Source organism: Salvia hispanica, chromosome 6 (assembly GCF_029641045.1).
Source record: "Salvia hispanica isolate PSC_SH4W2 chromosome 6, Shi_PSC_v1, whole genome shotgun sequence".
NCBI classification, from domain to species: Eukaryota; Viridiplantae; Streptophyta; class Magnoliopsida; order Lamiales; family Lamiaceae; genus Salvia; species Salvia hispanica.
In genome coordinates, this window is record NC_142697.1 from 13,941,888 (window position 1) to 13,968,382 (window position 26,495).

At 37.5% G+C, this 26,495-nt stretch overlaps 3 long non-coding RNA genes across 3 annotated transcripts; 1 reads left to right on the forward strand and 2 right to left on the reverse strand.

Moving 5' to 3' along the window:
• Window positions 1-252: 252 nt before the first annotated feature.
• On the reverse strand, window positions 253-1,492 carry LOC125197857 (uncharacterized). Its single transcript, XR_007172263.2, has 2 exons — window positions 1,100-1,492; window positions 253-521 (listed from the first exon to the last, which is right to left on the reverse strand). It is a non-coding gene; the product is annotated as an uncharacterized LOC125197857 (long non-coding RNA).
• Window positions 557-2,858, forward strand: LOC125208213 (uncharacterized). The gene is made up of 3 exons (XR_007174071.2): window positions 557-873; window positions 1,837-1,902; window positions 2,430-2,858. It is a non-coding gene; the product is annotated as an uncharacterized LOC125208213 (long non-coding RNA).
• Window positions 2,859-15,604: 12,746 nt separating this feature from the next.
• LOC125208212 (uncharacterized) lies at window positions 15,605-16,843 on the reverse strand. The gene is made up of 2 exons (XR_007174069.2): window positions 16,448-16,843; window positions 15,605-15,873 (listed from the first exon to the last, which is right to left on the reverse strand). It is a non-coding gene; the product is annotated as an uncharacterized LOC125208212 (long non-coding RNA).
• Window positions 16,844-26,495: the final 9,652 nt, after the last annotated feature.

Consider the following 26,495-nt stretch of genomic DNA (forward strand, 5'->3'; position numbering starts at 1 on the left):
TTCGAATAATACAATTTTTCCCATTGAATGCGATATGGTGATTTAAGATGGAATTTGTGAAGAAAACAAAAGAAGATAATATTTAATTTTACGCGTGATTAAAATCATCGATCGAGTTTGAAGAATTAATATTTAGAACAAAAATAAATATTAATTGGTTGCGTTGGGTGATGTTAATCTTTGTTGGGAACGAGACGACGAAATTAATTAAAGTTTTTCGTAAACTTTAATTAATAAAAGAAATGCAAAATGTGAAGTAAATATTTTGGGCTTCTCAATTAAATAGAGCTCAGTGTTTATATGTTACGAATTTGACTTTAGTCCTATGAACTAAATCAAATAAATAAAAGATACAGGTTGGGCTATACAAATAAATGAGTCCAAATGAAAGTGAATAAAATTGTGGGAGATAGACTTTGAGCCCAATCCTTCTCTCTTCCTTTGCTACACGTGTCTCTCTTCCTTTACTACACGTTTTTCTTTTCAGCATGAATCTTCAAGAATTTCCATCCGGCTGTTACCTGCAAGCAAACCACCCACATTAATCCTAATTAATCCTAATCATGAGGATTTATCACTGTTTAATTCAGCCACTAATTGCCATTAAATCACCCAATTAAGTAGGAGTTAATCCTAATCACTTCCAGATTGATTCTCTCTTAAATTCACACTCTCACTTTCACAAAATGCAAATCCTAGCAAAAAACCAAAGAAAGAGATAGCCGAGAGGGAGGAAGAGAGTAGAAGAAACTGCTACCCTTTTTATTTAACTCTCATACAATCTAAGAAAACCGAAGCTGCCCAATCTGAGGAACTCATCCTTTCGGCCCAACAAATTCTGTAGTGTACACCACATTTCAACTTCGACAGAAGGTATAGACCTTCCCTTTTAATCATAAGTTATGAGTTTTATCATCTTGGCATCATAGCATAGTGTCACACATCAATCTCCCACACAAAGAACTAAATCAATAACACAATCGAGCAATCAACAATTGAATCACCTCTTGCTTGCAATAATTCAATCTCTTGAACCGAATACACCCCACGGCAAATAAATCAAAATGCGAAAGAAACATAATTTGAATAAAGAACTTACCTTTCGGGGCTGCTCCGGGTTGTTTCGAGGCTGTTCGGGTTGGTTTCGGGGCCGATCGGGGTGAATCGGGTCTCTGCCGAACAGCCGTTGACGGAGATTGGAGAGGATCGATGAACTGCTCCTCGAACTGGTCAGCGGCGATGGCGGAATGGCAGCAGCGGCGATGGCGGAATGGCAGCAGCGGCGACGGCGAGGCGCCTGTCGCGGCGCTGCCACGGTGATTCCACGGCGTACGATGGCGTCGGCTGCTCGGAACAGTGACAGCAGCGGCGCTGTGCAGTCGACTGGTGGTGGTGCGACGGCGTTCTCGGACTATGGATGAAGGGATTTCTCAATTTGGGGATTTTCTCAATTTGGAAAAAAAATGAATGAGGGGTAGAGGTGTACCGATAGTGGAGAAGAGAGTCTAGTTTTGGGCCTTTCTTTATTTTGGGTTTCCCTAAAGTAATTGGAGGAATAAGGGTGGGTTAAATAATTACTTTGAACTTGCAATTCAATTAATGTTTGGGCTGGAGTTTTAACCCAAGAATTTCGGAGAGCGCCAATGGCTGGGCGGCCGCCAAAATTTTGAAAAGGAGTTTAAAACGACGTTTTAAAATCACGACAACCCAATTTTTCTTTCCGAATAATTGATTAAGGAGCGAAAGATAAAGTTAACAGCCACGTAGAATGCATGCATTTTTTTTAGTTACTTGATTCTAGAGGCTGATTTAGCATATTATATTGTTTGCGAAAAGGCTATCTCTGCAAGCAAGCTGAGGTTGGAGTAAGAAATCTCAAGTTAGGCAATTTAAGCGTACGAGGTGAACTTTTCTATCCTACATACTAATGTGGATGAAAATATGAAAATGTGAATCTATGTTTGTTGTTTATGTAAATGATGTTGTCTTGCCATAAATGATATGTTTTATGCCTATCTGTTTGGTTGGAACGTAAGAATCGAATTCGGGTCCAAGTGAGGGTGGTGTCCCTACTCGGATTAGTGTACACAAGTGGCCGTGGAAGGTGGCCACCTTCCACGGATCACAAATAAAGTTATGGAGGCCGTGGGAGGTGGCCACCTCCCCGGCTGGAGAAAAGGTAGGTGACCGTGGGAGAGCACCATCTCCACGGCACTTGGTGTTCAGATATGGCAAAAGAAAGAAAGAACTTAGACTGATCAGTCGAACTTTAGCTCACAAAGAATTTAGTAAGCTCGGCCTTTTAAGAGAAAACCCTTGAGTGTTACCGTGATGGCATGACAATATTTTTATTTTATGTATGTATATTTCGGCAATGTGTTCACTGAGTATTTTTATACTCAGTCCTGCATATATTTCTAAATGTGCAGGTTGAGCAGTGACGGTGGAGAATGCTGAGCAGAGTTTATGATTTTCTTTATATTTTAAGTAGAGGCTCTCAGAGGTGCATGTCTCCATACATGTGACCGTGTTCATTCCGCTGCGTATTGTTCTTCTATACTCTGATAAATATTTATTGAAGAGTAAGATCCCCATTCGAGTTCTTGTGATTAAAAGTTAATTTGAAGTTGTTTCCCTCTTTATTTCTGAGTGGATATTCAGATATTGTTTACCCCCTTTCTGTTCCCCTCTTCTTATCTCCCACCCCTAGTCACGGTTTCCCGGCTTTGCTATCCCTAGCAAAGTGCGGTCGTGACAGAGTGGTATCAAAGCAGTTTCTTTGATGCTCTGAACCCAAGAGTCTCTTTCAGTTACCAGTCAGACTTGTTCCACTAGACTATCTAATTAGTTATCGAACTCTCAGCATTCCCACCAATCGCGCTCAACGAGAAAAAGGTAATTTGTTCTTTCTTTTAAAAGCAATTTGAGATGTTCAAGAGGTTTAAAAAGAGAAAGTTGTAGGGATCGACGGTCAAATGAACGGGTCCAGTATGAAAATATGAAATTTTATTGAAAGGGACGATGAGTCTTATCAGGTTTTTGTTTCAAGCAAATGAAGGGAAAAAAATGAGACTTTTGAGAAAGATGAGTTCTATCGAGTAGAGACTCGGAAGTAAGTTATAGAGAAAATGATAGTTTGTTCCATTCGAGAAAGAGCTGGAAATTTTTTTTTTTAGAAAGAAAATGATGTGTTTTTATCTGGTAAAAGTTTTAAGTGAAGAGTTGATGTGTCTTTATCGAGTAAAGAATTTATATGATGAAGGAAGAAGTAACTTTTGTTTTTAGTAAAAATAGTGAAATGTGAAAGTGGAAGAGGATATTAGTTATTTGCAAAAACAAAACAAAAAAAAAGTTTACGAAATAGAAGGTTGTTCTTTATCAAGAAAAGTTGAAAAGTTTTTGGTAAGAATATATCTTTTCGAGTAGCGTATGAATCATGTTGCATGTAAAGGGAAATTAAAGTTTCTAAGAACTTAGAATGTTTTTTTTAAGTTGTGCATTCCTTTAGAAAACAGTATGAACTTGAACATAGAAGGGCAGTTGCTAACATTTTTCGCTTTCCCGAGCGATAATGAGAAAAGTATGCGATCTAAAAGAAAGTTAAAACCATTTGAGCTGGGAATGAACGATATTTTCAGAAAATGAAAGGAACTAGATATCTCTCTTCTATGTCCTACCAAAAGTGAACAATCTGGGTTGACCACTACCCTTGGTGACAATCCATTCATAACAAAAGATATTACACTCGTTGTATCCGTACATGGCAGAAGAATATAATTTCAACATAGTAAAAAGAATTTAAACTTGTGTAAAAAGTAAAGCGAAACGAGAATGACCATTATGAATTGTTGAGAACACTACGAAGCCATGATTTTCAACTATAGTCGTCAGATATAGTTATGAAACGAACTAGTTACCAAGATTTTCTTTATCATGCAAAAAAGAGACGACAGATGGTGAACCACCCTTGTAAATTACGAAAACGACTTTAGTCAATAATTTTTACCTTCATCCTAGCAAAGTGGTGATCTGCATTTTTCCCGTGTACTCTCTCGTATAGTGTCATATTAATGGTCGTATGGTTAGTATCATTGTATACGAATTATTTTTATCAGGTCAAGATAGATTGATACGACCTCACTTGGTGGACCTATGACGAGAGCCATGACGAGGCGGCTTCGGGATGGACTCGCAACTTTCATTCAAAAGTCCAAGCGGGAGGAGCCTAGGAGGACGGATGGGCCAAAGTTGAGGATCGTGCTGAAGAACGAGGGCCGGCCGGAGATTTCAGAAGAAACGCCCGGGTCGGGCGTTTTCACATGTGAAAATCGTCCGACCGGGCGAATTGCCTGAGGACGCGAGGAGGACGCCCGGCCGGGCGTTTCGCGCGCCCGGCTCAGTGTGGAAATTCGCCCGGGAACAGGGAAAACGCCTGGGCCGGGCGTTTTGGCCTGTGAAAAACGCCCGACCGGGCGATTCTGCCGTTTTTTAGATTTTGTGGGCCAACTTTCTATTTTTGGACCCTTAGTATAAAAACCTCTTGATGTTATTCCATTTCCGGAGATTTTTTGGCTGAATTAAAGTTTCTACCCTAGAGAGTTTCCTCTTTGAGGATTGTATCCAATTCCTTCCTTGAAGGTTGCTTGTTTCCATCTTTGATTGATTCAAGTAGAGGTATGCATCAATGGAGTGTATCCATTGAGTAGTGGAGCCAAGGGGTGATAGAGCTAATGAAAGTTGCCTAGGGTTGTCTCCATCTTTTTGGTTAAGGTCCTATGGTTGTAGCTCTCTTATCTCATCTTTATACACATGCTTTCCATTCCTAATCTTCCATCCATTCTTGTTTAGATTCAATTTTTGTTGGTTGGATCTTTATTATCTTGTGTCTAGTGTTGATAAATTGAAAATCAATCTCACAAAAATAGTTAGATCAAGCATCATTAAATGGGTAATCCTTGGGAAATGGATCACAAAATACATGGATCCATATCATTTGGTATCTAGAGCCTAGTACCCACTAGGTGTTTGATCTTTTGTTGCTTTGGGTTGGGTTATTTTTCCTTTTGGTCTTTTGTTTTTGCTCTGTTTTGTTGGGATGATCGGATTGATCAATTGTGCTTAGATTAAGCTGAAATTTGGTGTGTATGATCTATGTTATGTGACCTACGTACTTGCAAAAGTTCATCAAAAATTTCCTTCGTTTGCCTAGTCAACCGTGGAGATTAACATCATTGCCCTGTTTTGGCATAGTTGGGGAAAACCATACAAAACATATCCAATCATCAAATCTGACTATATATGACCATTTTTCCCTTGATATAGACTTGTTTGAGAATCTATCCACCAAAATTCATCCAAATTGGGCGCGGGGATCAATACCAAAAAAATTCATAAATATCAGCCAGATTTCAGCATAAAGCTTCATCCCATGTCTTGTGTTCTTTAGTGTGTGTGTTTGCTCTAGGCCTAGTTTTCTTTGCTTTCATATGTTTAATCATTATTACTTTGGTATTTACTACTTGGTGTCCATATGTTCTTGAGGTGTATACCTTGATTGAGTTGTCCGGGCGCCAACGAGTGGGAATTGGATCGAGAGTGTGTGATACTAGCCTCACTATATTCTAAACCTACCGAGTGACATTGGTGAGTGACTTGGGGGGTGTTGGGATACTACATTGGGGTGAGTTAGCTTCTTAAATCTCTTTTCTTATTTTGCTAATATCTAAGGCTAGTTTCTAGTCTTTGTTTTTTTTGTGTTTGTAGGTAACTTGGATGCCTCCTATTACTCGATCTAACAAGATGGGGGACGTCCATGAGGAGGAAGTAAGGAAGGGGGCGGGCTCAAGTAGTTCCAAACCCGAAGGTGATCTTGTGGGCATGATGGCACAAATGATGAAGGAACTCAAGCAAGAGTTGGTGACCCAAATGGATGTTCGGGCAAAAGAATCTGAAGCTCGCATGCTTGCCGCCCAAAACACTCTATTTGAAGAGTTCAACACTTGGAAGGAAGAACGGGGGACGAGGCCTCCCACTCCTATGGGCAACGTCGTGCCCAATGAGGGTCCGGAGGAAAATGTGGAAGAGGAGGAGTATGAGGGGTGGCAAGGAGGGAATGTACGGGATAGGGTTAACAATTTGGAGAATGGAAGGTTTGGGGGGGGGGGGTAATGGAGTCAATAGGCGGTTTGGAGGAGGAAATGGGGGATATGGTCGTTTTGGGGTAGGAAACCAACATGGAGGGATGGAGCCTTATGGGGATAGATTTAGGAGGGATAGGTACTATGAGGAGGAGCCCCGACCGAGGTTTGATGATCCGTCCAAGACCTTGAAACACAACCTACCCGAATTCCATGGCAAGTTTGACCCCGAGGCCTACTTGGAATGGGAATCTCAAGTGGAGAAAATCTTCTCCCTCCACAACTATTCCGAGGGTGACAAGGTAAAGATTGCATTGGCCGAATTTAGGGGTAATGCTAATACTTGGTGGAATGATGTGTTGAGGAAAAGGAGGATAGCTAGGATGGGAGATGTGCGTTCATGGAATGAGTTGTGCCGAATCATGAAGGAGTCCTTTGTGCCTAGATCCTATTATCACAAGCTTCGTGGGGAACTTCAAGACCTAAGGCAAGGATCCATGAGTGTGATGGATTACTACTATGAACTTCTTGCCTTGATGAACAAGATTGGAGTGAATGAATCGGAGGAAGCCACTCAAGACCGATTCATCCATGGTCTCAACACTTCGTTGAAGCATAAAGTCCAAATTGAGGCTTTAAGGGGGATCACATTGGGGGAAGTACTAAGTTTTGCCGAAACCTTTGAGAGGCAAGGAAAAGAAGTGGCTCTTAGCAAGGCGAGGGTGGCCTCTAACCAAACCGGGATGGGAGGAAACAAGTGGAGTACCCCTTCCAAGAAGATGGAGAGTTCACCTATTACTCAAGGCAAGACACCATACAAGGCATCGCCAAACCCGAGCCCACAAGCTAACAAAAATCCTTCTTCAACGGAAAATAGCAAGGTGCAATGTTTCAAGTGTAAGGGCTATGGTCATTATGCACGTGAGTGCCCTAACCAAAGGGTGATGGTTATTGGGCAAGATGGTAGCGTGCATAGTGAGGATGAGGATGATGGAGTGGTAGAAGGCAAGGAGGCAAGTGTGGAGCCGCGTATGTCATATTCTAGTGGGGAAGAAGAGGATGAGGGATTGAAGACACTAGTGATGCTAAGGATGCTCAATGTACAACCCGACCTTGAAGAGCAAAAGGAGCAAAGGTGCAACATCTTCCATATGAATTGCAAGGTACGAACTAAAACTTGTTTGGTGATTATTGATGGAGGTAGTTGTGCTAATGTGGTAAGTGAACAATTGGTGGCCAAGTTGGAGTTGAAAGTTGACAAACATCCCAATCCTTACAAGCTTCAATGGCTAGGGGAGTCCGGAGAGCTAAAGGTGAAGGCTCAATGCTTAGTTCCCTTGAAGAATGGTGTCTTTGAGGATGAGGTGATGTGTGATATCATTCCAATGACGGCTTGTCATGTGTTGTTGGGAAGGCTTTGGGAGTTTGATAGGAGGGTGTATAAGAATGGTTTCACCAATGAATATTTCTACATGGTGAATGGCTTGAAGGTTAGGTTGAAGCCCCTCTTACCTAAGGATGTGTTTGAGGCACATCAACATCTACAAAGGGAAAGGGAAAGGGATAGAGAGAAAAGGCTTGTGAGTGAGGGTGAGCTAAAAAAGCCAAGTGAGAGTGGGGGTGGTGAGAGTAAAAATAAAGTACCTAAACAAGAAAAACCACAAGCAAGGGGGGGAAAAGGTTGCTTGTTAGCTAGGACTCCCGACCTTGGGTGGGCACTAAAAAGCCGTTCAACCATTCTCCTCATGGTCCGGAACGATTTATGTTTAAATACTAACACTAATCCTTGTCCTTTGTTGATTGAAAGTGTTTTGCAAGGTTTCAAGGATGTCTTCCCGGACGAGCTTCCAAACAAGCTCCCACCCGTGAGAGGGATTGAGCACCAAATCGATTTTGTACCGGGATCCTCTCTTCCCAACCGGGCGGCATATAAAGCAAACCCAAAGGAGACTCAAGAACTTCAAAGGCAAGTCGAGGGACTCCTTGCCAAAGGTTTGATTCGAGAATCTCTCTCACCTTGTGCCGTCCCCGTTATTTTGGTACCTAAGAAGGATGGGACTTGGAGAATGTGCGTGGATTGTAGAGCCATCAATAAGATCACCATTAAGTATAGGCACCCTATACCTAGGTTAGATGATATGCTTGAGGATCTATGTGGCTCTTATTGTTTCTCCAAAATTGATTTAGCAAGTGGGTACCACCAAATTCGCATGAAAGAAGGGGATGAATGGAAAACCGCTTTTAAAACCAAATTTGGCTTATATGAATGGCTTGTTATGCCTTTTGGATTGACTAATGCTCCTTCCACTTTCATGCGTTTGATGAATCATGTGCTTCGTCCTTTCATTGGAAAATTTGTGGTGGTGTATTTTGACGATATCTTGATTTATAGTAAGAGTGTAGAAGAGCATGCTAATCATCTTAGGGATGTGCTTGAAGTGTTGAGAATGCATGCCTTATATGCCAAGTTATCCAAATGCACTTTTTGTGTTGATGAGGTTGTTTTTCTTGGATTCGTTGTGGGGAGGGATGGTGTGAAAGTAGATGAGGAGAAAGTGAAGGCGATTAGGGAGTGGCCTACACCCAAGAGTGTGAGTGAAGTTCGATCTTTCCATGGTCTTGCAAGCTTCTATAGGAGGTTTGTGAGGGATTTTTCTACTAAGGCATCTCCCCTTAATCACCTTGTGAAAAAGAATGTCGAGTTTAAGTGGGGAGAGGAGCAAGAAAGAGCTTTTAACACCTTGAAAAATGACCTTACTCATGCTCCGTTGTTAGCCCTTCCTAATTTTGACAAGACTTTTGAGCTTGAGTGTGATGCTAGTGGAGTGGGGGTAGGAGGAGTGCTCATGCAAGAGGGGAAACCCATAGCCTTTTTCTCAGAAAAGCTTGGCCAAGCCCAATTAAACTACCCCACATATGACAAGGAGTTGTATGCTATAGTGAGGTGTTTAGAGAATTGGCAACATTATCTCATGCATAGGGAGTTTGTAATTCACACCGACCATGAATCCATTAAGTTCCTAGGGGGACAACATAAACTTGATAAAAGACATGCTAAGTGGAGTGCTTTTCTAGAAACTTTCCCTTATGTGATCAAATATAAAAAGGGGAAGGAAAATGTTGTTGCCGACGCCCTTTCTAGGAAGCCTCATGCTCTTTCAAGTGATGATTATGTGATGCATGTGAGAAAACAAGTGCTTGTTGTGTGTGCTTCCAAGTATGATCACGAATTTGCCACTATTTTTGAAGCATGTGAAAAAGGGTCTTTTGATAAATATTATAGGATGGATGGTTACTTGTACAAAGAGAATAAGCTTTGCATTCCTAATTGCTCTCTTCGTGACTTATTGATTAAGGAATCTCATTTGGGAGGCTTGATGGGACACTTTGGGGTGTCAAAAACTTTTGATATTTTGAGTGAACATTTCTCTTGGCCTTGTATGAAGAGACATGTTGAGAAATTTTGTGGACAATGCATAGAGTGTAGGCAAGCCAAGTCTAAGTCTAGTAACTTTGGGCTTTATACTCCTTTACCTATACCTACACAACCTTGGGTGGACATTTCCATGGATTTCGTGCTAGGCCTACCCATGTCTTCTCGAAAGAATGATAGTATTTTGGTAGTAGTAGATAGGTTCTCCAAGATGGCTCATTTCATTCCATGTAGGAAGACGAATGATGCTAAATTCATTGCAAATTTGTTTTTTAAGGAGGTGGTCAAATTGCATGGGATTCCAAAAACAATTGTGAGTGATAGGGATGTCAAATTCTTAAGTTTCTTTTGGAAGACCCTTTGGGGAAGTCTTGGAACCAAGCTTCTTTTTTCTACTACCGCTCATCCCCAAACGGATGGACAAACGGAAGTAGTGAATAGGTCCTTAGGAGCCCTCCTTCGTACTCTAGTATTTGATAATAATATGTCTTGGGAGGAGTGTCTACCTATTGCCGAATTTGCATACAATAGGACTTTTCATTCCACTACTAAATTGTCTCCTTTTGAAGTTGTATATGGATTTAACCCCCTCACCCCGTTGGATTTGTCCGCGGTGGATTTGCCCTTGTCAATTATGCTTGATGTAGGGGGAGAGGAAAAGGCTAAGTTCGTGAAGGAGATGCATACTCAAGTGCAAGAGAGGATCCGAGAGAGAGGGGAGCAAGTGGCCCGCCATGTGAACAAGGGGCGCAAGAAGGTGGTTTTTGAACCCGGCGATTGGGTGTGGGTACATCTTAGGAAGATACGTTTCCCCGATAAGACCAAGGGCAAGCTAGCTCCTAGAGGAGATGGGCCTTTTCTCGTGTTGGAACGCGTCAACGACAATGCATACGTGATCGACTTGCCCGGTGAGTAAAATGTTAGTTGCACGTTCAACGTCACTGATTTAAGTCCGTTTGATGTTGTAGGGAGCCCGGATTTGAGGACAAATCCTTTCCAAGAAGGGGAGGATGATACGACCTCACTTGGTGGACCTATGACGAGAGCCATGACGAGGCGGCTTCGGGATGGACTCGCAACTTTCATTCAAAAGTCCAAGCGGGAGGAGCCTAGGAGGACGAATGGGCCAAAGTTGAGGATCGTGCTGAAGAACGAGGGCCGGCCGGAGATTTCAGAAGAAACGCCCGGGTCGGGCGTTTTCACATGTGAAAATCGTCCGACCGGGCGAATTGCCTGAGGACGCGAGGAGGACGCCCGGCCGAGCGTTTCGCGCGCCCGGCTCAGTGTGGAAATTCGCCCGGGAACAGGGAAAACACCCGGGCCGGGCGTTTTGGCCTGTGAAAAACGCCCGACCGGGCGATTCTGCCGTTTTTTAGATTTTGTGGGCCAACTTTCTATTTTTGGACCCTTAGTATAAAAACCTCTTGATGTTATTCCATTTCCGGAGATTTTTTGGCTTAATTAAAGTTTCTACCCTAGAGAGTTTCCTCTTTGAGGATTGTATCCAATTCCTTCCTTGAAGGTTGCTTGTTTCCATCTTTGATTGATTCAAGTAGAGGTATGCATCAATGGAGTGTATCCATTGAGTAGTGGAGCCAAGGGGTGATAGAGCTAATGAAAGTTGCCTAGGGTTGTCTCCATCTTTTTGGTTAAGGTCCTATGGTTGTAGCTCTCTTATCTCATCTTTATACACATGCTTTCCATTCCTAATCTTCCATCCATTCTTGTTTAGATTCAATTTTTGTTGGTTGGATCTTTATTATCTTGTGTCTAGTGTTGATAAATTGAAAATCAATCTCACAAAAATAGTTAGATCAAGCATCATTAAATGGGTAATCCTTGGGAAATGGATCACAAAATACATGGATCCATATCATAGATTCCCAATTGTTTCATCTATCATACACGATTGCTCTTAGCATAGTCTCTAGGGTTCAAGGTGTTCCTTCTGATTGCTTGTCTGTTTCTAAGTGAAATGCCATGCTAAAATTTAGTTTAGTGCCTAGTTCCTTCTGAAAGCTTTTCAAAGTCTCGAGGTGATCCTCGGTTCTCAATTCGATGTAGTTCTCAATTCGATGTGATGGTCAATGATTACCCAAATAACAATAATTCCTTATTTGATTTAGGCAAACATATCACAAAGCCCTTTGTTATACCTTTTCCGCAAATGTGAGGAAACTTCTTTTCGTACCATCCCACCATATTTCTCTTTGATATCATTGATACATCTTGGTGCTTTCAGGGTGGGTGTTGTAAGAGTTATCGTGTGCCTTACTCATGATTTGTTTCTAAGCTCATTGTTGTCCGGCACACATAATTTTTCTTCAAGGTAAAGACATTATTAGCTCCCTCCCTAAAGAATTTGTGATCTACTATTCGCACCTTAGCCCAAATTTTTTTTTTTTTTGGGTATCATCTTGACTTGGTGCATTTATAATACCTTCTCGTTTGATCCAGACCTTGAATTACTCATGTCTATAAGGCGTCACCACAATTTTCTTTATATTTTATATCAAGTCGTGATCCATTTAAATAAAGTGAACTTACCCTCATGTTTTTTTCGTACACCCCTGATTGGTTACAGTTACCCCTTGATTCATTTGGGATGAAAACAATATTATGATTCTATGAATTCTTACTACCATACTCTATCCCAAGTCTTGCATAAATTATGGCCTTCGGAATGATCATATGTCTAAGATGATTGCTCTCTTTCAAGCTTGATATATTCTTTCAAGATCTTTAATTCTCCTGTTTGTATTTTTAAACACGGATTGATGGCAAACTCTTTTATTGTATGAGTAGCCCCCTTCTCAATTCCTCTACAATTATTCTCTCATGTTTCGAGCTTTTTCTGCAGCTCCAAGTTTAAACCTAACCGCTTGTTTCCACTCTTAATTAGTTTACTCGAGTTGTCTTTCTTTATGAGTTTGTTTCTAAATTTTCTATAAACCTTGATAAATTACTGATGTGGCGTCGTGTCACGTGATGGTTGACTAAAGTCCATCAGCACTTCTGAGCAATTGCTTGCTTTTCCTATCCACTTACGACTAGTTTGTTCAGTCACTATGTTAAATATTTCATCGATTAATCCTTGGAACTCTTCAATTTACTAATCCTCGAGATTATATTGTTGACACCAATTATAGAAATCTACATCAGTTATATCCTCATTCTTTTACAACTCTTTCCATCTAGGAAACTCCTAATATGAACATTCTCAAACTCTAAGAGTATGGTTAAGACCCTTTCAGCTTTTCTTCTATTCTTATCTTGAGTGGAAGTGATGAGGCCAATTTTTTTATAATTTCCAATCTTATTGAAAACTTATTCGTACAATCCACCTATGAGGGCCTGGCACAAAATTGGTAAAAAAAAAAAAAAAAAATTAGCACCAAACGCGCTAAATGAAATGTTGATGTCGTACAACGAATACGTGTTTGGATCAGGGAAGCGAAAACTGACATCAAACCTTAAGCTGATGCGTGCCGATATGAGTTGAAAAATATGAAAAATAAAATAGAAGATAAGGATCTTATTCCTTACATATGTAATATGTAAAAGCATATGCATGTAATTTGAAAATAGAATCTGCCACAACAAGTTTAACAACATATTCCACCATTGAAACTTCCAAATAGCATTTAACAAGTAGCAAGATAATTGTTCAAAGGCTACCAAATTCATAAAGTAGACAACCTAAGTCCTATAACCACGATAACCACACAGTTTGAAGACTTATCTCCTTAGACACGAATCTGCCGGATTCCGGCGATGATGTTTCGAAAGTCCCGTGACAGCAAAGGCAGCCCCGCAACCTTTTAACATTTTTGAGGTGGACTCTTTCACAAAATCTGAAATTTTAAAAGCCAAAATTCTTCGATCTAAAGATATAAACTTTAAAGAAAAAGGAAAGAGAAAGAAAGGGAGATGGAGAAGAGAAACAGCAAGTGAGGGGTGAGGGAGCCTCTCATCTTAGTTAGGATTAGAGTGAGGAAGATGATGTGGGTTTTTATTTTTATATGGGTTCTTCTTATTAGGCTAGCATTTTATTTACTTGGGTCAAGGGAGTAAGAAAATTATTATGAGCCCAATTTTTTTTTTTAAAAAATCATAATGGCTACTTTAAATAAATGAAGGGAAGCCCAATTTCGAAATTTAATTATTGTGGACTGAATATGGGTGAGAGTCTTGGTCCAGTTTCGAAAATGGTATCATTTGGGAGAAAATATAATATTGAACTTTAGCCTAAGTTTAAATTAAGGTTCTATTAATATTTTTTTTTATGGTTTGGCTAAACTAAGCTAAACTAATTTAGCTTTGAATTTATTGTAGAGTTCTGCGTAAGAGTAAAATTTCTAAGTAAAAGACTCATAGATCCAATTTAATCGAAGCCCGGGAATTGTGGAAGAAGAATCATCCAATAACAAATGAGTTTTGAAGGAGGAATTTGAGTTTGAGTTGGGTTTTAAAGTGAGAGAGACAATTCAAATTTTTTTTAAGTGAGTTTTATTATGATGCTTGTTTCGAATCAAAAACTTTTAAAGTTTGAAAGTAAAGACATTTTAGTTTGGAGAAAATGTGTGAGTTACAAAATATTTTGAGTTTTAAGAGAAAATTAGTTTACTTTTTGTTTCTTTAGAAGAACATGGATGGCGGAAGTGAACGAGAAACGCGAAGGTGCTGTGACATTGGATGCGAGGTACCTATATCTTTTTAAGTGATGGTTTGTAGATGTTGAGGTATGAGGTAGATTATGAATTTGTTGATGGAAGTGAGGTATGAGACTATGAGCTATGCGTGCGAACATAGAATGACTAAGAGATAGGTTAGGATGAACGTGCTCGAATTTAGTTAAGAAGTGTCAACTGCAACCTCACTTTCCTAAGTGATAAGATTACTTGAGCTCGAGTTTAGATGGGTAGTTACAATTTCCTATCGTTTTCCCTGAACGTTAAAAACAAGGAGAATACAAAACGACGTTGCGTATGAAAAGAAGTTTCAGACGAGAAAGAGTGCGAGACGAGAGGAGATGCTAAGTGATGTATCCCTGCAACGACGATAAATAGTTCTTGCGATCTAATTAGATGAATCCAATCTTGCGTAATATGTCAAAAGTGGCGATGTGACAGAGAAACGACCCTAATAGCATGTTGAGGAGGAGTACGAAGATGATTGCGATGTGTTACTAGAATGATCGTTATGACGCACTAAAAGCACCATGGAGATACGGCATGCAACTATAAGTTAATAGTGGTTACAATGCGAGGAATCTTGCTCGGAACTTAAGGTCTCCTAGAGCGATCTTATCGTATACACATGAGGAAAGTCCCCTTAGGCGGATACGCGCATAAGTGATACGCCGACCAGAGTTGACGTAACTAATACAAGGTGTTGAAGATTACGCTATTAATTATCGCTTTTAAGGAGCTCCTACAAGATTAAACGTTATACTATATACTCGAGTAATAGACTCTCGAGAAAGGTAATATGGAGAAACTTGTTTTACAAGCAGTTGAGGATTGATGCACGAATAACAAATAAGATGAAGAAAACCACGAGAAGCGAAGAAATTTAGATTTTTGTTATATTAGGATACCTGAAGAGAAAATGCCGAAATAGTTTCTTGTTAGCCCCATGCTCGAGGTCAAAAGCATTATAAGAGGCAACATGGAAATTGGAGAAAATGGTGAAGGAGAAACATTCGGAACTGTTCCAACGACGTACACAAATTTCGGGATGAAATTTTTGTTAAGGTGGGTAGGATGTAACACCCGTGATTTTCGAATAATACAATTTTTCCCATTGAATGCGATATGGTGATTTAAGATGGAATTTGTGAAGAAAACAAAAGAAGATAATATTTAATTTTACGCGTGATTAAAATCATCGATCGATTTTGAAGAATTAATATTTAGAACAAAAATAAATATTAATTGGTTGCGTTGGGTGATGTTAATCTTTGTTGGGAACGAGACGACGAAATTAATTAAAGTTTTTCATAAACTTTAATTAATAAAAGAAATGCAAAATGTGAAGTAAATATTTTGGGCTTCTCAATTAAATAGAGCTCAGTGTTTATATGTTACGAATTTGACTTTAGTCCTATGAACTAAATCAAATAAATAAAAGATACAAGTTGGGCTATACAAATAAATGAGTCCAAATGAAAGTGAATAAAATTGTGGGAGATAGACTTTGAGCCCAATCCTTCTCTCTTCCTTTGCTACACGTGTCTCTCTTCCTTTACTACACGTTTTTCTTTTCAGCATGAATCTTCAAGAATTTCCATCCGGCTGTTACCTGCAAGCAAACCACCCACATTAATCCTAATTAATCCTAATCATGAGGATTTATCACTGTTTAATTCAGCCACTAATTGCCATTAAATCACCCAATTAAGTAGGAGTTAATCCTAATCACTTCCAGATTGATTCTCTCTTAAATTCACACTCTCACTTTCACAAAATGCAAATCCTAGCAAAAAACCAAAGAAAGAGATAGCCGAGAGGGAGGAAGAAGTAGAAGAAACTGCTACCCTTTTTATTTAACTCTCATACAATCTAAGAAAACCGAAGCTGCCCAATCTGAGGAACTCATCCTTTCCCAACAAATTCTGTAGTGTACACCACATTTCAACTTCGACAGAAGGTATAGACCTTCCCTTTTAATCATAAGTTATGAGTTTTATCATCTTGGCATCATAGCATAGTGTCACACATCAATCTCCCACACAAAGAACTAAATCAATAACACAATCGAGCAATCAACAATTGAATCACCTCTTGCTTGCAATAATTCAATCTCTTGAACCGAATACACCCCACGGCAAATAAATCAAAATGCGAAAGAAACATAATTTGAATAAAGAACTTACCTTTCGGGGCTGCTCCGGGTTGTTTCGAGGCTGTTCGGGTTGGTTTCGGGGCCGATCGGGGTGAATCGGGTCTCTGCCGAACAGCCGTTGACGGAGATTGGAGAGGATCGATGAACTGCTCCTCGAACTGGTCAGCGGCGATGGCGGAATGGCAGCAGCGGCGAAGGCGAGACGTTGCTGCAGAGTAGCGACGGCGAGGCGCCTGTCGCGGCGCTGCCACGGTGATTCCACGGCGTACGATGGCGTCGGCTGCTCGGAACAGTGACAGCAGCGGCGCTGTGCAGTCGACTGGTGGTGGTGCGACGGCGTTCTCGGACGATGGATGAAGGGATTTCTCAATTTGGGGATTTTCTCAATTTGGAAAAAAAATGAATGAGGGGTAGAGGTGTACCGATAGTGGAGAAGAGAGTCTAGTTTTGGGCCTTTCTTTATTTTGGGTTTCCCTAAAGTAATTGGAGGAATAAGGGTGGGTTAAAATAATTACTTTGAACTTGCAATTCAATTAATGTTTGGGCTGGAGTTTTAACCCAAGAATTTCGGAGAGCGCCAATGGCTGGGCGGCCGCCAAAATTTTGAAAAGGAGTTTAAAACGACGTTTTAAAATCACGACAACCCAATTTTTCTTTCCGAATAATTGATTAAGGAGCGAAAGATAAAGTTAACAGCCACGTAGAATGCATGCATTTTTTTTAGTTACTTGATTCTAGAGGCTGATTTAGTATATTATATTGTTTGCGAAAAGGCTATCTCTGCAAGCAAGCTGAGGTTGGAGTAAGAAATCTCAAGTTAGGCAATTTAAGCGTACGAGGTGAACTTTTCTATCCTACATACTAATGTGGATGAAAATATGAAAATGTGAATCTATGTTTGTTGTTTATGTAAATGATGTTGTCTTGCCATAAATGATATGTTTTATGCCTATCTGTTTGGTTGGAACGTAAGAATCGAATTCGGGTCCAAGTGAGGGTGGTGTCCCTACTCGGATTAGTGTACACAAGTGGCCGTGGAAGGTGGCCACCTTCCACGGGTCACAAATAAAGTTATGGAGGCCGTGGGAGGTGGCCACCTCCCCGGCTGGAGAAAAGGTAGGTGACCGTGGGAGAGCACCATCTCCACGGCACTTGGTGTTCAGATATGGAAAAAGAAAGAAAGAACTTAGACTGATCAGTCGAACTTTAGCTCACAAAGAATTTAGTAAGCTCGGCCTTTTAAGAGAAAACCCTCGAGTGTTACTGTGATGGCATGACAATATTTTTATTTTATGTATGTATATTTCGGCAATGTGTTCACTGAGTATTTTTATACTCAGTCCTGCATATATTTCTAAATGTGCAGGTTGAGCAGTGACGGTGGAGAATGCTGAGAAGAGTTTATGATTTTCTTTATATTTTAAGTAGAGGCTCTCAGAGGTGCATGTCTCCATACATGTGACCATGTTCATTCCGCTGCGTATTGTTCTTCTATACTCTGATAAATATTTGTTGAAGAGTAAGATCCCCATTCGAGTTCTTGTGATTAAAAGTTAATTTGAAGTTGTTTCCCTCTTTATTTCTGAGTGGATATTCAGATATTGTTTACCCCCTTTCTGTTCCCCTCTTCTTATCTCCCACCCCTAGTCACGGTTTCCCGGCTTTGCTATCCCGAGCAAAGTGCGGTCGTGACAATTATTATTATTATTATTATTATTATTATTATTATTATTATTATTATTATTTATGAATAAATAATCAAATAGAATCAAAACCAACGTTAACAACATACACTCGGGCATACCCGAGGACGTACAAGGGAAAAAGCCACAAGACAGCTAGTACAAAACAACATGGTAAAGACTAAGCAACAATCAGCATGGGGCAAGCCCCAAACAAGGACGAACACAGTTCAAGTCACCCATTTAAACTCAGAGTGGACGGGTCTCGTTAAAACCCCTTGAGGAAAAAAAACCCATGGGATAAAACTCTCCAAGGAGAAAAAGAGTACCCTAATGAGTGACTCGAAGAGCGTCCTGAACCAAAACATCTACAATATTATTAATCATAAATAGGGTAGAGAGAGATAAGCATGGTCTAAGAGCAACTAAAATAGCACTGGAATTTCGGCTGGCTGCATGCGGCGGAATTTTATGCGCTATTGCATTCACTTAAGGAGGGTGCGCCGAGCGGTTGCGCCCGTGCGTGCGATGACTTACGCTTCTTTTTTTGAAATATAAAAATAAAAAATAGTAAACATTAAGTAAATTATGGTGGATTTTGGAGCGGATTTTATGTCAAGAATTATGGATGGCCTAACAAATGAGATTATTTGCGGCAAAAAGTGAATATTGAGGCCTAGAGGGTGGTGGCGGTTGTGCCCACGGATTACAATGCCAAAGCATAAATAGAGTGGCAGACAACCAAATTCGCATTCACTATAATCATGCATATTTATGTGAAAATAATTTTTAATTAATTTAAAGTGGAATATCTAATTAGTTAATTAATACTGTTAGACTTCAATAAATTTATTTATTTATATATTTTGATGAATAAATAATCAAATAGAACCAAAGCCAAACAATTATATCATCCAATAAATTTATAATTTAATAGCAGGTAGTTTATGTTAAACGAGATTTAATTAATTATAATTGAATGCAGTAAATTTGAATTGAATTACATAAAAGGAATGTAGTAAATCGGATCGGACCAGCTGCCGGTTCGCGGTCTGGTTAGTGTTTTAAAAACCGGACTGGACCGATCGATTGACCGGTCGGACCGCGAACCGACAACTGGTCTGGTCCGGTCCCTAAAACCGTTAGTATGTTAAGCCGCCTTGAACCGCCGGAACCGGCCGGTCGGACCAGAAACCGGGAACCGACTTTTATGTTTAAAGCTTGTTTAAAATATGAGACTAGAGGGGTTTGAACCCTAGACCTCTAGGTAAGAAACCAACACCTCTATCACTCCACCACATGATCTTGAATGAAATATTGTGAACATTAATTATTGTTATATATTAACTCTATAATTTTTTGTCCACACAAATTAATAATTTGTGTTTAGTTTTATACTTTAAAATAATTTTTAGTTGTGATATGTGTAATTTTAATTATAAGCCACTAAATTTTGTTTTTATTGATGTAATATATATATTATTAATATAGTTTATTACTCCATATTTACTAAATATTACTCCAAACTTACTAATAATTAAATTTTAATTTTATGTATTAACTAATAATACTATTATAGTATATATTTATCCAAATTAACTAAAAATTGATGTTTAGTTTTATATATTGTCTATAATATTATTTCATCACATAAATGTTTTGAGATAATATGAATTTTATCTATTTATTATATGTAAAATATGTAATTTTTTTGGCTACATTAATTAAAAATTTATATATTTAATAAATATTTAAATTTTACCATTCACTCACTTTAAATACTCTTAATATTTAATTTACTTAAAATGTTTAATATATGTTTTTGTTATATGTTAATATTAATTGTAATATATTACTCACTAAATTTAATATATTTTGTAAGAGTATATTTAATTTTATATTTACAAGGTAAAACGGTTCGACCAGTGATTGAACCGGTCGGACCGGTTGAACCGTGAACCAGTAGCCTCACCGGTTCACCGGCCGATCCGATTTTTAAAACATTGAGTTATTTCTAAGTGTTTGGTATCATAGTTAATTTATCATGGAAACTTATATTATCTTCTATGGCCCATCCAAGTCCACAATTTTTTCCTCAAAATACAAGGATATGTATCTCACAAATTTAGTCGGATAACATTTCTATCTCATTTCTTGTCTACCAATAAAAAAAAAAAAACTCCATATGAGTCTATATTGACACGAAGCCCGCATTTTTTATCTTACTTTGGAAATCTTCTTATATCTCATCTTTTTTATCAAATAATTGTGTAATATGTGAATATAAAAGAGATAACCTCACTTGACTATCTTAATTTATGATGTTGTTAGAATCAAGGTATTTATAATTTTTAAGAAAATTATTATATTAATATATCAAAATTATTACTTTAGATTAGTTAATAATTTATTGAGAATTTATTTTAGGCGACTTTATATTATTACAAGAGATCATAGATATTATTGCAAATTAAAAAATAACAAAATTATATATTGACCTTGTTAGAGTTTGTATACTAGAAATCACTTTTCGAGTGATTGAATACTGTTAAAACTCTTATTTTATTTTCCAAAGGAATAAACAGATTATTTTTGTCATAATGTTGTTATATTTAACATTTAATGGATGCTTATTACATGTTTAAATGTATAAGTAACTTAACAAAGTCTAAGTCTTTGTCTTCGTAGACCGGTTGTGGGCGTCGTTCACTTTAAGGTAACACGATCAGTTCTGAACAAAGAAAAAGAAGAATTTCACAACTTAGATAGGCTTAGATAGTCCGATTAAAGGTTGCAATGTCAGTCCGATTATTTCCAAGCCCGATTATTTCCAAGCCTTACTGAAATAAGATGATGTTGGTGTGGTATAGCACTAAATGGATCTAACAGCGAGACAGTCTTTATGCTATCTACTGAAAGACGAGGTCTTGTAAATTATTGTTTCTTAATCAATGTACGTTAGCATTGAGTATACAGTATTGATTATGCACTACTTTGACTTACCAAATGGTGCGAGTTTTTCGCAACCCAATAAGCATGGTATATTGGGTAGTGGTGATTAATATCTAGCGGTGCTAGGATCTCTATTATGTTGAATCGTGCGCGAGGTGAGTCTCGTTTGATAACATCCTCAAGAGGAGCTTGAAATAAGGTTTTATTATTCGGAACCTAGCTAGTTGGAGTTTGATTACTCTATGAATAATAAATAAGAATTTCTTGCTGAGTCCACTCTTGGAATAAATAAGATATTAATTAATTAAGTCCATAGCAAACAATAATTAATTAATGGATGTTTCTATCTTAAGCGCGAGAAATAAATATCAAGCAATGGAAACCCGAAGTACTTATAATTTCGGATTTGGATGGGGAGTGCAATATTGCTTCTGTAGTTGCTGCTCGTAATATTCCAATTATAAGCTTATATTAAATTGGGTTTAATTTAATTAGTAAAAAGCTAATTGGAGGAGCTCATATCCAAAACCTTCCATAGATCCCTGTCTGGGCCCAATATGTGACTTAATATAGATAAGAGAATAAAGGAGACAGAAAACACACATTATTTTCTAGCAAAATTTTCGTCCCCCTCTCCTATACTGTGAGGGACGATTTTTCTCCTTCGTGGGATAAGTTTTCCGTCTTCTTTATTTAAGTCCTAGTCACTGGTGAGATTAGACCACCCTGATATCAGTTTGCAGTCCGGGAACCAGACAGAAGATCTGTGGTTTAGTACTAAAGATCTTCACGTGGAGAAGGCGCTAGCTATCTTCGATTCTTTGGAGAATCATCAAGGTATAATAGTTGAACCGTAGAAAAGCATGTTTTAGGTTTTAATTAATTTAAAGCATGATTTATTTGAGTTATGAGCATGATACATGTGAAAATTACGCGAATAGAATTTGTCTAAATAATCTGCTAAATAGATCAGGATTATTATGTAATCGATTTATGTGAGCGCTTCCGCTGCCAACCCCTTCAGACCTGAATTGACCTGAGATTAGGGGTGGTTATTCGGACGGTTCGGTTAATAACCGAACTGACTTGTCAGTTAACCGACCCCAAAATTTTATAAAAAAACTAACCGAAATCGACCCGATCTCAAGTTCGGTTACTTAATTAATCGACTCGGTTAGAACCGGTCGGTTATCGGTTATAACCAAACTAACCGAATTAAAATTAAAATTGTTTATGTTTTAACTTTTATCTACTTTATTATTATTATTATTATTATTATTTCTATTTACAAGTAATACATAAAATTGTTTAAGCATTTTAAAAGAGTTAAACTTTAAATGATCTAAAATTTAAAAACTTTTCTCCAATAATAAGTAAAGGTTTATCCTATTTTTAAAATATTAGTAATGCTTAGGCACTTTATTGACTTTGAGAGATCATACTTTTAAAATTACTTAGAAACTTTATAAATTTTGAGATAGTATAGGTATAATTGATAGTGAAAAATAGATTTTTTTTTACATTGTAATACGAGACTTTTAGAAAATTTGGAAGTAAATTACAAATTTTTCTATTGTGATGAAGTTTAAAAGTAAATTACAATTTCTTCTATTATTAATTAAAAATATAATTGAAATTAAAATTGTTTATGGTTTTAACTTTTAACTTTTCATCTACTTTTTTTAATTATTATTATTATACTCCTATTTACCGATAATACATAAATTGTTTAGACACTTTAAAAGACTTAAACTTTACATGATCTATAATTTAAAAACTTTTCTCCAATAATAAGTGAAGGGATATTCTATTTTTAAAATAGTAATGCTTAAGAGTTTTATTGAGTTTGAGATATAAATTTATAAGTATAATACTGTAATTGTTAGTGACACAAATTAAAATGGGCTTTTTTGACATTGCAATACGAGACTTTGACAAAATTTAGATATAAATTACTACAATTTCTTCTATGATGACAAAGTTTGAAAGTAAATTACAATTATTTCAAGTATTAAATAAATATATAATTGAAATTAAAATTAATTTAATTTCGGTTATCGGTTATAACCGGTAACCGGTCGGTTATAACTGATAACCGACTTAGAACAAAACGTAAAACCGGTACCGACCCGAACATCGTAAATTTCGGTTATCGGTTAACCGATAACCGTCTGGTTCCGGTTCGATTCTCGGTTAACCGAATAACCGAAAACTGTTTCCCACCCCTACCTGAGACGGAAATAACCCAAACGACAAAATAAATTAATAATGGGGCTGTGGATATTGGATAATGTTGGAACATATATACTAAAAAGCATTTTTCGAGTTTATTTTGAATTTGATAAATTGCTTGTATATTGTAATCATTCTTCATTTAATGAGAATAATAAATGTTTTCTTCATACTGTGTATTTTACTTTAATGGGTATTGACCGTATTTAATTATATATTAAATTATATAATTAAAGCGCCGGAAAGTAAAATCAGTCTAAGTCTTCTACATTGAAGGTTGGGTCGTGGAACAGGTCATCACAGTAGGTGGCCTAACCGGTACCTTGTAGAAGTAAAACTTTTTCACAACCTAGATAGGCTTTGGCTACCTATCGTGAAAGGTTGCAGTGTCCATCCAAAAGTCGTCTTTACCTTGAGAATGACTAGTGACACTGGTGTGGTATAACATTAAATGGATCTAAAGTATAGACACGTCTTTGTTGCTATCTACTGTAAGACGATGTCTTGGAGATTTAATATTTCCTAATCTTTGTAATAATATAGGACACACGTTATTTAATCATACGCTGCTTTGACTTATAAATAGGTGCGGGTTTTTCGTAACCCAATATTCCTGATATCTTGGGTAGTAGTAATTAATAACTAGTATGGTGTCAGTTTTATTATTACATTGAATTGTGTGCCTGCGTGGTTTGACTATATCCCCAAGAGGTGTTCGAGAGAAGTTCTATTATTCGGAAACCCGGTCGGTTTGGATTTAATCCAAGAATAAATAGAAAAGGAAAAGTATATTTTGATATACATCTCGTACTAGACAAGCTTTTGGAAATAAAAAGATATTAATTAATTTAAAGTCTATAGCAGACTACAAATTAATTAATGGATATAGAAAGTCTTATACACGGGAAATAATATATTAAAGAGGTTAACCCGGATTGCTTGTAATCACGGATTGGATGGGTGGTCAGTATTTCTTCGATAGTGGCACAAGAAATATTCCATTGGCCTTATATTGAATTATGGGTTATAATTTAATTAGTAAAAAAGGTCCAATTGGGGAGGCCCAATCCAAACTCCATAGATCCCTAACCTAGCCCATAATAAACTCTATAAATAATGATGTAGGGAGATGAGACAATACACAACACAAAACCCTAGCCCCCACACTTGGAATTTTCAGCCCTCTCTCTCTAATAGAGGAACTCGAAATTCCTCTTTGTGTGTTCTTGGTTTTTCTTGTCTTCTCCTTCAAGATCCTTATAATTTCTAAAAGATTCCTCCCACAAGGAATTTAGATCTATAGAGTTAAGGGTCATAGGTTAGAAGATCTTTGGTCTTGCATTCACAATCAAGCTTCAAGATCCACACGTGGAGAAGTAGCAAGCCACTTCGATTCTTTGGAGAATCATTATTGTAAGTATTCAACATCATAATTTAATTTAAATTATGTGATTAATTGCGCAATTATATGTCTCTACATGTTCAAGCATGATATTGAATCGATCCACATAATCTCCTAAATAGATTCTTTTGTGGATTTATTTAATTTGCAATTTCCGCTGCGATTACCCCAACAAATAAGTCATAAGAGTGTTTACCAAATTTTGCCCCACTTGTCCTTTATTTTCACGAATAAATAGTGGATTACTACTAGTAGTCTAGTACTAGTATTACGTCTCTGCTATGCACAGATTAATATATTTTTAAAACATTAATTTTTAATTTAAAATTAATTAAACAAATTTAGAATCAATATCAACAATGAACTATACGAGTAACAAAATTAGATCTTACCATTTGTAGCCACCAATCTCAAATGCATTGCTCTGAAGTTCCCTTTTGCTAGTTTGTGAAAACTTTTCAATTTTTCATGTATCACCTGAAACATTTAACTGACCAAATGAACTTGAAATCTTTATCAAACATATAAATGAATTGGATGAGAGAAACACAGAATAACTCTAATAATTTACCTGGTCCATGTCATCGCACGTCAAAACCCCAAATATGCAAGGGACACCTATAAGGGTCCATAAAACAGTAAATGAGCAATTTTTAAATAAAATGTTGTTGAAAAAATCAAATCTTTCACTTATCGAAGGGTTTCTTTTGCAAAATGCAATTCATAAAAAGCTGAATTTATTACTCCCTCATAGAGAAAGAAAGGATTTTTAACTCTTCAGCATTGAGGTCGATGTTTCAAATTTTGTTCCTATTTATACTTTGCAAAATGGTTGAATAACTTGATGTATTCAAGAGCATTTAAACATATGTATCTGTACAATCTATGATCTAATAAAAAAGAAGAAACTCGAATAATCAGATCACACCCACTAAAAAGAGAAGAACATTAATGTAACTAGGGATGTCAATCGGGTTAGCTCACCGGGTTTCGGGCCAACCTAATTCGGGTTGCGGGTCAATCGGGTGCGGGCTAATCGGGTTGTGATTTTTTTCGGGTTATAAAAGTTCAACTCTAACCTTAAAAGCTCGAGTTTCGGCTAGCCCGACAAGCTAATCGGGTTGCTACCGATAAAATTAACATGCGATTAATCCAATAAATAATGGTGAAAATAGTTATATTTATAAAATGTAAATATTTAATTATGATATATTTGAGATATATGCTTAAACTCAAACATAAACACGATCATATACTAATATTTGAGATTTATGCAAAATAAAAATAAACATCAAGAAATTTTAAAGTATGTTTTAGAAATTTAAATATATTTTTTTAGTGAATTTGAAGTTTCTAATTTATATATCTATTATTATGTAAATAAAAATTTAATATATAATTTATATATTTAATATATAAAATTGAAAGTTATTTTTTTAGTAATCTATATCATAAAATAACCAATGAAGTGTCGAATTAGAGTCAAACAAATAGAACGATAGAAATTTTATCGGATTTTCGGGCTAGCCTATCGGGTTTTCGGGTCTGGCCCTAACGGATTGCGGGCTAATCGGGCGTGGGCTAGTCGGGCTGTAATTTTATCGGGCTAGAAATTTTCAACCATAACCCTGTAAATTTGGCGGGCTATTCGGGCCGACCCACGGGGTGTGGGCTACATCGACATCCCTAAATGTAACCACCCATTAACTCCCTATTAACTTTAAATAACTCCCCACTAACTTCAAATAATTACCCACTAATTTAACCACCAAGTAACCGTATGAATAGATTAATATTTACTACTACCACGA